Source organism: Orcinus orca, chromosome 17 (genome assembly GCF_937001465.1).
Source record: "Orcinus orca chromosome 17, mOrcOrc1.1, whole genome shotgun sequence".
NCBI lineage: Eukaryota > Metazoa > Chordata > Mammalia > Artiodactyla > Delphinidae > Orcinus > Orcinus orca.
Window position 1 is genome coordinate 7,496,871 of NC_064575.1, and position 17,551 is coordinate 7,514,421.

The 17,551-nt window shown below is 43.8% G+C and overlaps 1 protein-coding gene across 3 annotated transcripts in view; it reads right to left on the reverse strand.

Annotated features, from left to right (window-relative positions):
* The window catches only part of CA8 (carbonic anhydrase 8), a 217,758-nt gene that overhangs the window by 170,518 nt on the left and 29,689 nt on the right, over window positions 1–17,551 (reverse strand). Inside the window, exon 3 of one of the 3 annotated variants that reach the window (XM_049700157.1) lies at window positions 10,781–10,854. The exons of the other annotated variants lie outside the window; for them this stretch is intronic. The gene's annotated coding sequence lies outside the window, so the exon portion shown is untranslated. The remainder of the gene's footprint in view (window positions 1–10,780; window positions 10,855–17,551) is intronic. 3 annotated transcript variants of the gene reach the window in all.

Genomic DNA, 17,551 nt, shown 5'->3' on the forward strand with positions numbered 1-17,551 from the left:
GCCAGTGCAAAAGGACTCAAGAACTACCATAGGAAGGCCGACTTGCTGTGTTATTGTAATCAGGCAATCAAGAGAATCAGTCAATTATACTGAACCCTATCAGAAGAAAGAGTGAACTTGAAAGCATGGTCAGCCTCACACACAGGTTCAGGAAACATGAAGATCCACCAGGGGGTGGTACCCGCACAAGCGCTGATGAAGGGGGCGGGTGGAGCGACCCACAGACCCCAGCCCTACGATCAGTGGACCTGAAACCCAATGTGATTAATTATCTAAATCACACAACTCCTTCTCTTTGCTCTGATTCTGTATTCATTAGGGAATCTCCTGAGTATAATTTTACTCCCCAAGGAGAGCTGCCAGGAGAGAGAGCATATGCTCGTCATACTGGCCTGAATCTCTCCGCCAAAGGGATGCTCAGAGTTGCCACCGCAAAATAATACTGGCACTTTGATGTATACCTCAGTCTTCTGTCACCTGAGTTAATGGGAGTCGGCCCCTGATGGCTGGATTCATACCAAGTGTGCCTAAAATGTTAAATGTTTGAAGCTTTAAAGCTGAGAACCTGATCTGGGATAGTGTGGAATCTATAGATGGTAAATGCCATCTATAGACACGTGGGCATTGACACAACCAACCTTCCTTAATAATATCCCAACATTGTCAAATGCCATTGTACAGACCTAGACAAATAACGGTATTAGATGTGCACCTGCCAGTTCACCTCAAATACTCCTCCAAATAGCTTTGTAGCCTATAAAACTGGAGGAATTGCTGTCTTGGGCCAGATCTGTGTTGCAGGGAAGGATTCCAGGTCTTCAAACTGTAAATAAATTCAGCAGCAGTGGGCATTAAATTGTGAACTGCTACAGCATGGTGTAGATGTGGTGAGGAAGACAGCTATCTGCACAGAGACACTCTGTGTCACTTTCCATGACACTCCAACTATCCTTCAGAGCTCTGCTTAGGTAACTTCTGGGACTTTTACTGATTCTTAGCAATTTTTTTTTTTTTTTTTTTTTTGCGGTACATGGGCCTCTCACTGCTGTGGCCTTTCCCATTGCGGAGCACAGGCTCCGGACGCACAGGCTCAGCGGCCATGGCTCACAGGCCCAGCCGCTCCATGGCACATGGGATCCTCCCAGACCGGGGCACGAACCCGTGTCCCCTGCATCGGCAGGTGGACTCCCAACCACTGCGTCACCAGGGAAGCCCCGATTCTTAGCAATTTAATCCATGTGTACCAAAAATCAAATAGCCCTCTGCCCATAAACAAATAACCCACAATATTTGTATTAGAATGCTGACATTCTAAAAGTCAAGAAACAGGAGATATTATAGCTGAAGAGACAAACCATTTTGACCCATAAAAAGGTTTTTAATTTCTTTGATGGTAACTATTAAAATTAAAATTGTAAAGAAACAATAGATTAGAAAGATATTTGCAGCAAATACAGCAGTTAAAAAGGGAAAGAAACATTTTATTAAAAATTATCCAAAATTCCTAATAAATAAGTGAAAATGAAAAAAGAGAAATTCTACTATATACCTATTATTTTTAAATTTTGGGGGTCACACCATGTGGCTTGTGGGATCTCAGTTTCCCATCCAGGGATTGAACCTGGGCCACAGCAGTGAAAGCCCAAATCCTAACCACTAGGCCACCAGGGAACTCCTTACTACATACATATTCAAAAGTAAGCAAGAATACCCAGCAAAATTTAAGTACAGTTGGGAAGAAAACAAGATTCTTATGCTATTAATGGTACATATTTACACAGCTTTTCTTGATTTCATTGCACATCAAGAATGACGGAACCATTTACATTCTTTTACAACTAGTCTGATGTTAAGGTTTTTATCCTAAGTAAAAAAAAATTAAAGAAATAAAAGGCTACATGCATTAACACAATCATTCTAGTATTACTTGTAACAGAAAAACTTGAAAACAACCTAAATTTCCAAAGAGAGACAATCAAACTGACTGTGATGCTGAGTTATGTTCAGTAGAATGTGATACAGTCATTTAAAATTGTAACATTTAGGTCTGTGTAAAATTTGGGGGAAATGTTTAGAATATGCTAATAAACATAAGTCTGAGTATCTGATTTTAAGTGTATTACAACTACAGCTATGGAAATATGTGAGCGTGTGAACAAAGTCTGGGAGACAACAGGAAACAAGAAACTCTTGTGATATATTTGAATCCACCACTTACCGGCTGGCAAGACCCTGGGCATGTTACTTAACTGCTCTGTGCCTCAGTTGCCCAGTCTGTAAAATGGGGATAATAATAATACCTACCTAGTAAGGTTACTATACAGATTAACTGAGTTATTGTATGTAAAAATGCTTTAAAAACTGTGTATTTTGTATATAACACAAAATAAGTGCTAAACATATTGTTTTATCTATCAATACTTCAGAATGTAACACCAACAAACTAACACATAAGGTCTTTTTAAAACATAAACCAGGGCTTCCCTGGTGGCGCAGTGGTTGAGAGTCTGCCTGCCGATGCAGGGGACGCGGGTTCGTGCCCCGGTCCGGGAAGATCCCACATGTCGCGGAGCAGCTGGGCCCGTGAGCCATGGCCGCTGAGCCTGTGCGTCCGGAGCCTGTGCTCCACAACGGGAGAGGCCACAACAGTGAGAGGCCCGCGTACAGCAAAAAATAAAAAATAAAAAAAAAAAAAAAAATTAAAAAAAAAAAAACATAAACCACAAAATCATTATCTCAAATAATAAAGTTAATATTAATGTCTCAATATCATTTAATACTCAATATATTTTCAATTTTTCCCTAAATGTCTCAAAACTTTTTTCATACACGTACTTGTTCAAATCAGGATCCAATAAAAGACACACACATTGCATTCAATTGATGTCTTTTATGTCTCTTTATACCATCACGATTTCCCTACTTCTTTTTTTTTTTTGGCTGCATTGGATCTTCATTGCTGCATGCAGGCTTTCTCTAGTTGCGGCAAGTGGGGTCTACTCTTTGTTGCGGTGCTCGGGCTTCTCATTGCGGTGGCTTCTCTTGTAGCATAGCACGGGCTCTAGGTGCACGGGCTTCAGTAGTTGTGGCTCGCGGGCTCTAGAGCGCAGGCTCAGTAGTTGTGGCACATGGGCTTAGTTGCTCTGCGGCATGTGGGATCTTCCCAGACCAGGGATCAAACCAGTGTCCCCTGCATTGGCAGGTGGGTTCTTAACCACTGCGCCACCAGGAAAGTCCCTCCCTACTCTTTGTTGTGCTATTTTTATTGCCACTTACTTGTTGGAGAAACCTACAGAATTTCTCATTTGCTGGACTCTGCTGATAGCATCCATATGGTATCAGTTAACATGTTCCTCTATCTCCTGAATTTCCTGTAAACTATAGCTAGATCTGAAGATTTAATCAGATTTAGATTAAATGTCCTTTTTTCCTTTTACTTTTTTTGCAACAATGCTTCATAGTGATCCTGTGTACTTCCTACTTTATCTCATCAAAAGCACCTATTTTTTTTTAATTAATTATTTATTTATTTATTTGGCTGCGTTTGGTCTTAGCTGTGGCATGTGGGATCTTCGATGCGGTGCGCAGGCTTCTCTCCAGTTGTGGCACGAGCTCCACAGCATGCGGGCTCAGTAGTTGCGGCATGTGGCAAATATGTCCTGTGGCCTGTGGGATCTTAGTTCCCTGACGAGGGATCAAATCTGTGCCCCCTGCAGTGGAAGGCAGATTCTTAACCACTGGACTGCCAGAGAAGTTCCTGATTTCCTATTTTTAAGGAAGTGAAGATGGATCAATTAGGAGCTACTATAAATAGGACATGGTACCCGTGGAATATGAAGAAGACAGGCATTAAGGATGCTTCTTGTGCTTCTGGCTTGGGTGATGTGGAGCCAAAGTAAAGGAAGTAAGTGATAGGATGGGGGAAGGAGAGGGATAAAAGGTGGAAAGGAGGGAAAGAGAAGGGAAAGGGGGGAAGGAGGTGCTGGACCCCAGAAGAAGGTGCTTGGAGACTCCAGGAAGAAAATAATTAATTCAATTTTCAAAGGGTCCAAGTTGAAATACTTTGTAATATACCCAGAGGGAGAAGGAAAGGAAATAGTTGGAAAGATAAATTTACCAACTTAGAGTTAGGCAGAAGTGTCATACTTTTCTTTCTACACAAAGAAAGATGGAGTATTTTCATATCGTATGTTTGCTTTTCCGTGTTTTAAGAAGATAGTGATCCTGAACAGGCATCTCAGAAAAAAGGAAGAAGCCCCAGACCAGAAAGAAGGCTGCCCGGGGATGAGACTCAGAAGGGGAGGGACGCAAACACACAACCCCAAGTGTGGACCGAGAGATAACAAATGTGGACTAACGAGAACCGGAAGAGGATTAGTGGGAGGGACCTGTCCTCATCTGCAAGCCCAGAGCAGGAGGGGACTCAGACAAGGACCACAGGGAAGGCTTCGCCGGACACCGTCCAGCGGTGGACGTGGCTGTGTGCTGAAGACGAACTTGGTCATAGAAGAACTAGGAAACAGAAGATTTCGAAACAAAGTTCAGCTGCATGGGCTTCCTTCTCCTAGTAAGAAGTTGTCTGGATGCTCTTTGCCACTGATCCTGCCTGTTAGTGGGTCCCTGCATGTCTGGACTTCCCTAGCCTTTGCCTCTTGATCTGTAAGTAAAGGATAATGTTATTTACCATAGAGGAGTGTCATGGGAATTAAATGTCATTGCAGATGTGAAGGACTTAACAGAGGGGTTTCTGATATGTGGTATTCAGGAAATGCTTATTCTTTCCCCAGATCTCAGTATTTCTTTTCCTTTCTTTAATACAGATACACTATAGTTTTACGAATAATTTTTTTGATTAAGAAACTCGCCAGATGTCTAACCTACCAAAAGTGATGTCATAATAGTCTTTCTTTTTTCTATATACATTTTAAAATTTTGTAATGTAATTTTTATTGAGATATAATTGATATAAAACATTATCTTGGTTTCAAGTGTACAACATAATGGTTTGATATTGCTAAATGATCAACACAACCATCACCACTCAGAGTACAAAGGTTTTTTTCTTGTGATGAGAACTTTTAAGATCTTCTCTCTGAGCAACTTTTAAATGTAAATACAGTATCATTAACTATTATCATCAAGCTGTACATCACATCTCCTGGACTTGTTTATTTTATAACTGGAAGTTTATACCTTTTGATCACTTTCAACGATTTTGCCCACTCCCTACCGTATGCTTCTAGAAACTCGCATATTTCCCTAGACCTCCATATTTTTTTAATACGTGTTTATTTATTTGGCTGTTCTGGGTTTCTGGGTCTTAGTTACGGCATGCAGGATCTAGCTCCCTGACCAGGGATCGAACCCGGGCCCCCTGCATTGGAGTCTTAACCACTGGACCACCAGGGAAGTCCCTAGACCTCCATATTTTTAAACAACCCCATCCGACAGAAAAGGAATTTGAGGCTGGTAAGTCACCGACCTGGTAGATGTTGAAGCCAAAATGCAGACACTAGTTTTCTGATTATAAATCTCACTAAAGCATGAAAATCTTGTATTTCAATTCCATATTTTTAGACACTTAAAAGCAGAGTGCTATGGGAATGTGTAAAGCATTTTGAACCACAGTTCACAGGTAACATTTTGGAAAAGTTTATTGGGAGTGATTCTGAGTTACCCATTTGGAGATAGGAAGGGAGAGAAGTACTAATGCAGAAATTTGTAGCTGTGGTCCTCAAATATATTAGATATTTGTCAAATATATTAGGCATTTGTCAGGATTTTGATTGTTTTACTGAGAAGCAAGGAATAAGTAAAAACAGAGATTCATCATGTTCACAGATGAACACTCAAGCAATATGCAGTTAATCACAAGCTTTCTCTTATGCAAATATTTCAGTGTGAAATCACATCCATAAGTGCGACTGTGAAATCCTGTAGGAAACTGAAACAGAACACAGTTCAGTGTGGCAAGTGTGCCTTACTCTCTTGTTGTATTTGTGTATATTGCTAAACCATCTCTGAAAAGAGAGCTGAATTTTCAAATATATTTTCTCATTGATTTTCATTACAGATGTGAAGATACTTTTCCATTTTATTCAACTAATGTGCATATTTTCAGTCACAGACTGTGTTACAGTATGAATGGCACTGTTAACCACTATACACAAAGGCACACACCTGACCTATATTATAATGAAAGCCAAGAAACATGGAAAGGGGCTTTGTAACAGCGACTGTGCTATTATAATGATTCAATGTATGGCTTCAAGATTGGCTGTCACCACCCTTTGCTGGCTGAGTGACTTTAAGCTACTTAAACTCTTTAAGCCTTAATTTCCTTAACTGTAAAATGGGGATAATACCTAATTAATGGTGTTGTGATGATGAGACACAATGACAGATGTAAGGAGCTTCATTCAGTAAGTACTCAATAAGGAGCAGCAGAAACAGGAGAAGGAAGGAAGAGCCGTAGTCGTGGTAACTGTACTATTGATATAGCAGTAGCAGCAGCGGTAGCAGCAGTAATAGAAGTGATCTATGTAAGTGGGTAGCTTATATTACAACCATCCCTATGCCTGAGAATATTTATGGAATGATCCTGGGAGAGCAGGAAAACTCATGACTCAATATTTCTCCTCTACAGTCAATCTTTGTGCTTGGATTTCCCACCATCAGCGTCAAGGGGTTGCATTTTCAGGAAACCACTAGTAAAAGATAAGACCCTCAGCAGATGAACAGTGAGAGGAATTTTGCGGGTTTGTCCTGAGAGGAGGTAGTAAGGACAAAGGAAAGGGGAGGGACGAGAGGAGAACAAGAGCAGGGTGCAGGATTGGGCCATTCAAGGGTGAAGGAGAAGGGAGGAAGCCCCTGAGGTCGTGCAAGCAAAGGACATTTCAAAACAAAGTCTCTGATTTCTTATTCTGCTTAATCTGGCCAAGAAGTGTGACGCCTAAATGCTGAAGAAAGTTAAGTCCACGACTAACTTCTTTGTGTGAGTAGATTTTTGTAGCAATTAAGGAAAGGGCAAAGTTTACCAGGGATAAGAGACACAAACCCAAAAACCAGTCTCAGAGATCTTGAGGCCAACTTTGAACTTCTGCAGAATGTGAGATGGGCATTGGAGTCCATCCTAACCAGATCTTAGCAGAAGGGAGACATGGCTGACATCTGTTAGACATTTGCTGCCTAAATTCTTTTTACTTCCCATTCATCACCATCATCACCAAGTCTAAATTTCCGCGATTAACTCCTATTCACTGTTCAGATCTCAATTGTAAAGTGACTGAAGGGCTTCTCTGACCCTCCCATGTCCAGATTAGGCATCCCTGCTCTGCTCTACGATAGCACGCTGTACACCTCCCCATCACAGCACTTTTCACAACAATAATACGTGATGCCTTGACTCTCCCCGCACTGGACTGAACAGTGTCTGTCTGTGTACACCATTCTATTCCCAACACATAATAGGTACGCAGTAAATCTTTAAAAGAGAAAGCAACTTAAAGAGGGAAGTAGGGAGGGATGAGGAAGGAGGGAGACAACCCCAAAGCATGACATACCCACCTTTTTTCAAAACAACAGCCCAGTTAGGTTGCCCATGGTAGGGAGGACCCAAGATCCAAGTACTGACCCAAAGCAAAGTTTGTTCATGACGTTCTCATCGTGTGCTCAGGACTGATCTTTCAGAGCCCTGACTGTTGGGAGGAATAGTTTTAGGGGGCTGTGCACTGCTCCCAAGGAATGTGCTTTTTTCTAACTTTTCCCTCCGGATTATTTAGTTGTTCCAGGAACAAAGACACTAGAAAATGTAGAGACGAAGAAGGCAAAGAAATGTCTCCCCACCGTGTGCCTTCCCTCCGATCCTGGGGATGCTCTGGATTTCTCGGGTTACAGGGCTAGAGTGAGATCAGAGGTCATGAGGAGGGGGCCAAGACTGGAGCAACAGACAGACATGGAAACCAGATAGTGCCACCCTTCAAACTGTCAAGAAGGGGGCCCAGGTTTCCAGGGGGACAGAGTATGAATTCTGACTCTAGGGCTAAGAGTTCAGCCCAGAAGACCAGAGAGTGAGTGTAAGCAGACTTTTGGGAGAAGGAAAGGAACACATTATTTAAATACTACTAAACAATGTTTAATGGTGGATATTGTTTAGAATACGCCACCACTCCCACCAGTATCATGCGTGGCTTGCTTTTGAAAGCCAGCCCACGTGTGGTGTGTGGCGAGCCTGTCCAGTTTCAAGGGCTAGGGAATAGAGTGAATGAATAATCACTGCTCTTTGCTCAACTCTTCATTCCCAAGATCTGGATAGACTCTCCCAAATATAGCCTTTGAGAAGGAGGGATTAGACCAAAGTTACTTCTGGCAGACACAGGTGATGGTGCTCACAGAGGAGGTCGGAGGAACATTCCAGGGCAGATTAAGGAGAAAACTCGGGCTTCCCTGATGGCACAGTGGTTAAGAATCCGCCCACCAATGTGGGGGACACGGGTTCAAGCCCTGGTCCAGGAAGATCCCACATGCCGTGGAGAAACTAAGCCCGCGCCACAACTACTGAGCCTGCACTCCAGAGCTCACGAGCCACAACTACTGAGCCCGCGTGCCACAACTACTGAAGCCCACATGCCTAGAGCCCATGCTCCGCAACAAGAGAAGCCACCACAATGAGAAGCCCACACACTGCAACGAAGAGCAGCCCCCACTCGATGCAGCTAGAGAAAACCCGTGCGCAGCAATGAAGACCCAACTCAACCAAAAATAAAATAAATAAAATAAATAAATTTTTTTAAAAAGAAGAAAACTCATCTCTCCAGTTGAAAGCCAGGGGCATGGGAGAGCATGACCTGACCCCATGTTGGGAAACAGACACACAGGATTTCTGCCAGTGGTTATGAGCAAATGGAGTCCTGGAATTTAAAATAATGATTTAAGGGAGTTGCATTGCCAGAAATAGGAAGGAAAAACAAAAACCAGAGAAACTCAGATCTAGTAAAGGAGAGCCCACAATTTCTCATTTTCTAAAGCAATCCCAAGGCCCAAGTATTTGCACCAACAGAAAGTGAACTGCTTTGAGCACACCCCACACCATCCCATGTGCAACTCTCCAATGGCCCTGAAAAGGCACTGGACAAGGGCACCCAGGAGTCAGAACCTGATACTTCCAGATCCGCTGACTCCACTGCCAGCAATGAGGTGACCCCGAGACTCTGGGATCCTGTAATTTATCAGCAATAGAAGGCATGAGCTCTGAGGCTTATCACCAACAATGGCTCTTCTCCTTTTTCTATGTTCTAGGTAGGAGGTGTTTGCTGGGTTTTTTTAAAGATTTTGTTTTTGATGTGGATTTTTTTTAAGTCTTTATTGAATTTGTTATACTATTGCTTCTGTTTTATGTTTTGGTTTTTTGGCCATGAGGCATGTGGGATCTTAACTCCCCGACCAGGGATCGAACCTGCACCCCCTGCATTGGAAGGCAAAGTCTTAACCACTTGACCTCCAGGAAAACCCCTAAGTGGGAAGTATTTACTGAGGTTATTCCATAACTTTCTCACTTGGTCACACTGTAAAAGCGGGTCTCAATTTTCCCCACAACTACCTTCCTTAGTGCTGACATAAGGAAAGGGTGGGATTTTGGTGACCAGGAATAAACAGCGTGGGTCCCACACAGCCATGAGCTTAGTTCAGCTCTCCATCGATGCCCTGAGCAAATCTGCCTGCTTCAGAATTGGATTTCAGGGGCTCCACTTCTCACAGGAGGAAGCAGTGTGGGAAATTCATCCTGGGAAGACTGAAGATGTCATCTGTGACGCAGAGTGGAACACAGGGACCCAGAGCGGTTATGAGACGACAGGGGAATAAGGAAAAATCAGATGCCTCCAAAGAAAGGCAGAGAGATGCTCTGATCAGAAGGTGTTCCATTTACCATTTACCAGGGTCTGAAGCAAAAGGAGACGTTAGAATAGGTAAATTACAGGGAGTCAGGAGGAGAAAGGGTAGGATTGCACAGGATCTGGGAAGCAGCCCAACAAGAACTGGGAATACTCCTGTCTATAGGAAGGATTCAGTCTCTCAGGGTATCCCAAGGAGTATCCAGAGGGGATTCATTCACGTGCATAAGGTGTCATTCTTCTTCCCATCCTTAGAGCTCACAGACCAGTTCAACCAAGAAAAATGTGAGGAATTTCCATGCCCTATCTGATAAGGTCAGCATCTGTTTACTGCCTAACTTGGCAGAAAACCTGCTTGATCTCTATCAAGTGATAGGATAAACATTTTTATAGATTGCATATGTTTCCTTTTAAATGATTTAAATTTAGTAATTGTGTACTTAAGGAACTAGTGAAGTTGAATTACTGAAGTAGAGAGGGTCCCCCCCCCCATAATCTTCATTAGGTTATCATGCATTTGAGGAATTGATGGAGTATAGATGTTGAAGTGTCAAGTAATAACCTTTCCTTGGTTCAAAGTAAAAATGAATTAAATAGGAGTCACAATTCATCTAGGGAATTAAAATTAGATCCATTTTTAAATATCGCCTATAAATATTATAATACGGAAATTTAAATACGAGTGTGCACGAACCTTCAAACTTATTTCCATCTATTTACCTGATACATACTGACTCAAGAAATTGCTGTGCTGAATTCAATCAATTCTCTTCAGGTCATCCAGTGACAGTTTAATTATCCTTGTGTAGCTTTGGCTTTTAAGTGCAAACCCTCGCCTCATTTTCCCTCACACAGTATATTACTAGCATATGGTACAGAATGTGACTTACTAGAAAGCTGCTTGCAAAAGAGGGTCCATAGAACGAAGATTTCTCAGACGTCTGTGAGGATTCTTCTGACGCTGCTGTTAAAACATTATTTTGTAGATTTAAAATATATTCATAAACCAAATCTTCTAAGCTTTCATCTTCTATGACTGGTTTTCTCAGGGTGCCAAGTATTTTTTTACGTTGCTCATTTTAGTAAACCTGTCACCCCTGTGTTTTCCGAGGAATGACACCTGCCCATCTGTTCTTCTATCTCCTCGGTAAGTCTCCTGCTATGTTGCCAAGGCAACACTACCTGCTACGACATCATAACGGATGGTTATCCCTTCGCTGGACTTCTGATATCAAATGCAACACTTGGCTTTTCATCCTTAGGGTTAAAGTTTCTTCTGTAGGAGGTAAGGAAGCAGGCTTTCTCAGGGGTGATCTCCCCACTGTTTCCTTAGCCAAGAGCTCCTTCCACATTCAGGAAGCCAAGAGCTCTAAGCCCATACCATCCCATCTTCCACCCTACCAGCCTCCATCTCCCAGAAAAGAATCCAGAAGTGCTGGGCATAAGATACCTCTGGCAGGAAGACTCACACCAGTGGTTTCCAAACTTCAGAGTGACCCAGAATATACCCCAGGTTGCACGTTAACAATACAGCGTCCAGGGACTTCCCTGGCGGTCGGGCAGTTAAGACTCCATGCTCCCAACGCAGGGGGCCCGGGTTCGATTCCCGGTCAGGGGACTAGATCCCACGTGCTGCAACTGAGAGTCTGAATGCTGCAACTAGAGATCCCGCATGCTGCAACTAAGACCCGGCACAACCAAATAAACAGATAAATAAATAAATAAACAAATATTAAAAACTAAACAATACAGCATCTGGACTCGACCCTTCCTTGCTTCTGACTCAGCAGCTGCGGAGTGGAAGCCAGACCTCTTCTCACCAAGCTCCTGGGTAGATGTATGACAGAGTTTGAGGAACAGCGACCTAAATTTTCTAATTCAGGGACCAAGTTAGACAGTGTTTTTGTATGCATGGGACTTGGATTACCTGCATCAGCTCTGCTGGGTTATTTGACTGAAAAGGCAGGTACCTGGGCCCCATCTCCTAACTCAGAATCTGAGCATGGGATCCTGATGTCTGCAGTTTAACAAGCATGCAGAGGCGGCCATGATGACACTAGAGACCAACCAGACCTGGATCCAAATCCCAGCTCTGCTGCCTAAGCCACCGTAAACACATTTAAAAACAATTTCTCTGTATCTGTCTCATCTGTGAAAATGAGGGTGATGCTATGTACCTCATGAAGGGACTGTGCACATGAAATCCCAGAATCCATGCATTAGGGGCTGTTTCTGGCTTAGCCATGGTGCGTGCAGCTGGAGGGGATAGTCAATAGAGTTAGGCGAAGAATATCACCTAGTCTGGCCATCATTTCTGAGTAATGATGGAGTCTTTTAAGGACAGATAAGCAGAGGGTAACTTCTTCCAACCAAAAGTCCAACACACTTTTGAGAGACAGAGCAGAAAGCCCCGGAAGTGAAGATATGATTTCAATCATTTCAAAAATTGATGGATCCACAAAACATTCCTGTATTTCATTTAAAAATCTGGATACCAGGCAATGGGTTGCATATATATAATTCCAGAAAGAACAAAGGTAAAAACCACTGCCTTGGAGAATGGTGACTGGACACTGGGGTTATTCCACATGCAGGATATTTCCTGGACCTAAGAGGGAGAACACTTCTCTCTACCAGACGCTTGTTTCCTGAACTTAAAGTTAAAAATCTGTCTCCAGCTGTCACTGACCTTCCAGGCTCCCAAGACACTTCCAAAATGCTGTTCTAGTGATGCACCCGTAATCCAGAGTGAAATTACTCCCTGTAGGTTTGCACTGGCATCTCACAGATTCGGGGTGCAAAGTCAAGGCGACTGTCCAGTGTATCTGGAATTAGGGTGGAAGCAAAGCACAACCGTCTGATTACTCTGTTTCCAATTTCACTGTGGCAGTCAAAGGCTGCTGTTCATTTCTAAATGGCCCTCTGAAAATAAACAACTCAGGGAAGAAAAGACTCCTCAAAAGTGGCAGTGGTGACCTTCAACACCCATAACCCTTCACACTAATCAGCCTTCTCCACTTGAGGTGTATGGAGAACAGAAAGCCTGACGCTGAGAGTAACACTAGGAAGACAATTAAATAATTGGAAAATAAAACCTTTGGGGAAGGGCTAAAAGAAAGAAGATATTTAGCCTGGAAAAGAGAACGCTGAGGAATGACCTAATTATAGGCTTCAAGTACATGAAGAATTAATCTACAGCAGATGGTGACCAGCTGTTTTCAATTCCCATTGAATACAGTACAACAGAAAATTGGCTTAGGGGGTAATATAAAGGATTTGGGATAGATAAAAGAAGGAATTTACTGGTTTTTGAGGGTCACAAAGGTTAAGAGGAGATAGGCTCTATTACTTAGGGAGATGACAGCCACTCTGTCCCTGAGGTTTCCTGGTTTGGATGGGTTTGTTGAAGTGCACTGAGGGGGAAAGAGAGCTTTGTTCTGTTGTGAAGGCCGGCCCCGCTCTGCGGCTGTTCATCACACCTGTGCCTTTGATTCACGCAGCGTCTCATGATTGCACTTTTGTTTTCCATAAGTCATCACGATCACACCCAGTGATTTATGAAGTGCCAAGTGTGTGCTGGGCATGGTGAAAGAAAACTACATAGATTCCACCTTTTAACCTTCGGAGCTCTGTCATTTGACAATTATAAGCATTTATTGGGTACCCCTGAGCGCCAGGCACTGTTTCAGGAATAAGGGGCTATCCAGATGGATAAGATATTGTTGTTCTCAAGAACAGCGGAGGGGTGTGTGTGTGTGGGGGGGGAACTTCCCTGGTGGCGCAGTGGTTAAGAATCCACCTGCCGATGCAGGGGACACAGGTTCAAGACCTGGTCCGGTAAGATCCCACATGCCGCAGAGCAACTAAGCCCATGAGCCACAACTACCAAAGCCTGCGTGCCTAGAGCCCGTGCTCCGCAACAAGAGAAGCCACTGCAGTGAGAAGACCGTGCACCGCAACAAAGAGTAGCCCCCGCTCGCCACAACTAGAGAAAGCCTGTGCGCAGCAACGAAGACCCAAAGCAGCCAAAGACAGATAGATAAATAAATTTATTTATTTTTTTAAAAAAAAAGAACAGCGGGGTGGGGTGGGGGAGAGAGAGAGAGAGAGAGAGAGAGAGAGAGAGAGAGAGAGAGAGAGTGTGTGCACGCACGTGCAGGCACACTAGGGAAATAGCAGGGCAGGTATGTTTTTAATCAGGAACTTTGAAAACACACATACAAAACAACAAGGTCCTACTGTATAGCACAGGGAACTATATTCAGTGTCCTGTGATAATCCATAATAGAAAAGAGTATAAAAAAGAATGTATATATTTGTATAACTGTATCACATAATACTGTAAATCAACTATACTTAATAAAATAAAATAACAAAATCACACATACCGGGACTTCCCTGGTGGCACAGTGGTTAAGAATCTGCCTGCCAATGCAGAGGACATGTATTCAATCCCTGGTCCAGGAAGATCCCACATGCCGCGGAGCAACTAAGCCTGCGCACCACAACTACTGAGCCTGCGCTCTAGAGCCCGTGAGCCACAACTACTGAGCCTGCGCTCTAGAGCCCACGTGCCACTACTGAAGCCTGCGCGCCTGCGTGCTGTGCAACAAGAGAAGCCACCGCAAGCGGAAGCCCGCGCACCGCAACGAAGAGCAGCCCCCGCTCGCTGCAACTAGAGAAAGCCCGCCGGCAGCAACAAAGACCCAACGCAGCCAAAAATAATAAATAAATAAACGCACAGACCTACCGCGCTCCCTCCAGAGACTGATATGCTTTTAGTGGCATATTGCTCTGTGTTCTACCAAATCAAAATCATCACCTGCAAGTTGAGAACCCCTTTTTTTTTTACTATAAAATGTAATAAGAAATACATTTTGAACTGTGATGCAGGATACACTCACACACACACACATATACACATTCATACACACACATGACTGAAAAAAGACTTCATAGAACAGAGCTTCACTACCACTTTTATAGTTTAAATTTTATTCTATTCATTTTTTTAATGCTGGTCAACTGTAAAAAATTGACTTTACAACTCTCGAATTGGTCATGACCCAGAGTTTAAAAGCACTGCTGTGGGGAAAGGGGGCCACTTTGTTCAGGCCTGAAGGACAAGAACTCATATTTTTTGTGCCTCAGTTCAAGGGCAAAAAGGAGGGTGTGGGTCTAGACTAAGAAAATTGGCTGAGGGTCTCCCAAGCCTCTCCAAACCTTAAACTCAAAGGGTTTATATATGTTCCTGCCCAAGGCACCAAGGTAAAAGAATATGGGGACAAAAGCCCTAGAGCCCTAGTAACAGAGCACATGGGACTGTCTGTGCTCCAGGCAGCCACTGGGATGCCTGGGGCCAGCGGAGTTGACAACTGAAGGTGATGGAGATTCAGGTCCTATCAGACAAGGCACATTTGAAGTCAAGAAGACACCAAGCACACAGAGAGCCTGGTGAGACCAAGAAGGGAATACTGAATTCCTGTCCCAGCTACATCACTCGTTAAGTCAGTGGAGGTCAGGTCACTTCACATCTCACGAGACAAAGCAGCAGAATCAGCTGCAAGTGACTGCCAGCCGCAGCGGCTGCTCCAACTCCAAGGTCACTCTCAAGGTCACTTAGCACAGGCTGAGGGCACGACTGCAGGTCTGTCAGTCTCCCCAACCTAAAATAATGACACTGCTATCAGCACCTTCTCCTCCTACCTGGAGAGCCTTCTCTATAAAATCATGACTTGAGGCTGAGGAAGAGCTTTTCGGAATGGAGGCGAGAGCAAAGGTTGGGTTACAAGGACCGATTGGTTATCAATCAATGAGTGGCAGGTAAAGAAGATGAGCCTCAGTTTCTTCATCTGTAAAATGGAGATAATCATACCCGTAGCGACAAGAGCAGATTCGGGCTCACGGCTGGGACAGATGGTCCCACAAGGGCCAGTGTGCGTTATGTCAGAGTCCCTGCTTTGTCTTACTCTACCTGCTGAGTGATGCCTCGTGGTCAGAGGGTGGGGAAAAGAACTGAGCTGTGGAGGCCAGGCGGCCCAAAAGGGAAAAGATATAAATACAAATATATGCGCGCGCGCACACACACACACACATACATATACACGTACATATACATTCATGTATTCAAATGGGCTAATACACTCAGACAAACCATGATTCCTGCCCTCAAAGAACTCAGAGGTTAGTAGGAGGGACCAAGGTGGAAATGAATGAGCCAAGATAGAAATATGAACAATGAAAAAACAAGAGCATCTGAGTCTCTGATCACAGCCTCCTGTACTTCCAGTCACTTCCTCTACTACTGGTACTCTGTCAAGGGCTGCCCTGCACCTTCCCTCCAAGGGGAAATCTGGAAACGTGTTGCAATATTTTGGTTGTGGATGTCTTAGTCCGTTCAGGCTGCCATGACAAACACCACAGACCTGGTAGCTTACAAAAAACAAGAATTCATTTCTCACAGTTCTGGAAGCTGGGAGTCCAAGGAAATAGCACGGCCAAGTGCGGGCTCTCTCCTTTTTGCAGACTTTTTGCTGTGTCCTCACGTGGCAAAAGGGGCTGGGGAGCTCTGTGGGGTCTCTTTTGTAAGGGCTCTCATCCTATTCATGAGGGCTCCACCCTCATGACCTAATCACCTCCCAAAGGCCCCAGCTTCTAACACCATCGGAACTCTACTCAATACTCTGTGATGGCCTGTATGGGAAAGGAATCTTAAAAAAGAGGATGTATGTATATGTATAACTGATTCACTTTGCTGTACACTGGAAACTAACACAACATTGTAAATCAACTATACTCCAATAAAAATTAAAAAAAAAAATTAGGTGTTTGGCTTCCAACATGTGAATTTGGAGGGGCTGGATAGTCAGACCATAGCATCAGGTGACAAGGGGTGCTGCTGGCATGTCACAGCTAAGGGTGAAGAATGCTGAATGTCCTGCCATGTGTGAAGCAGTACCACTCAAAATACCAACAGCTTCCTTGTTGAGAAAGCCTCTTGAAATTCCATTGCAGCAATTCTGTGAGCCCACTGAGACTCCCAAGCCATTGACCCTACCACGTTTTCATTCAGTGACTATTTTCTTACCTACCGTACACCAGGCTAGATACAGATATACTGCATCCTGGCCATCAGGGAGTTTGCATTCTGGTGGGAAAGATACAAAATAGACCAGTAAACAAAGAAGTAAACAGTATAACATCAGATGGTGGGAGGTGCTTTGAAGAAAAATAAAGTCAGGTTAGGGGTCAGAGATGGACTTGGGAAGGGGGTGACTATTTTGCACAGGAGGCGTCATAGAAAGCCTCTCTGTAAACATTTGAATACAACCGGCATTAAGAGAGTGAACCATGGGGACTTCCCTGGTGGTCCAGTGGGTAAGACTCCACGCTCCCAATGCAGGGGGCCCGGGTTCGATCCCTGGTCAGGGAACTAGATCCCGCATGCATGCCGCAACTGAGTTCGCATGCTGCAACTAAAAGATCCCACGTGCACCCGGCACAGCCAAAATAAATAAATAAATATTTTTAAAAAGAGAGAGAGTGAACCATGTAAAAATCAGTGAGAAGGGCCTTTCAGCCTGAGGAACAGCAGATACAAAGTGTGTACCTGGCAAGCTGTAGGAACAGTAAGGATGCTGGAGCAGATGGGCCAGGGGAAG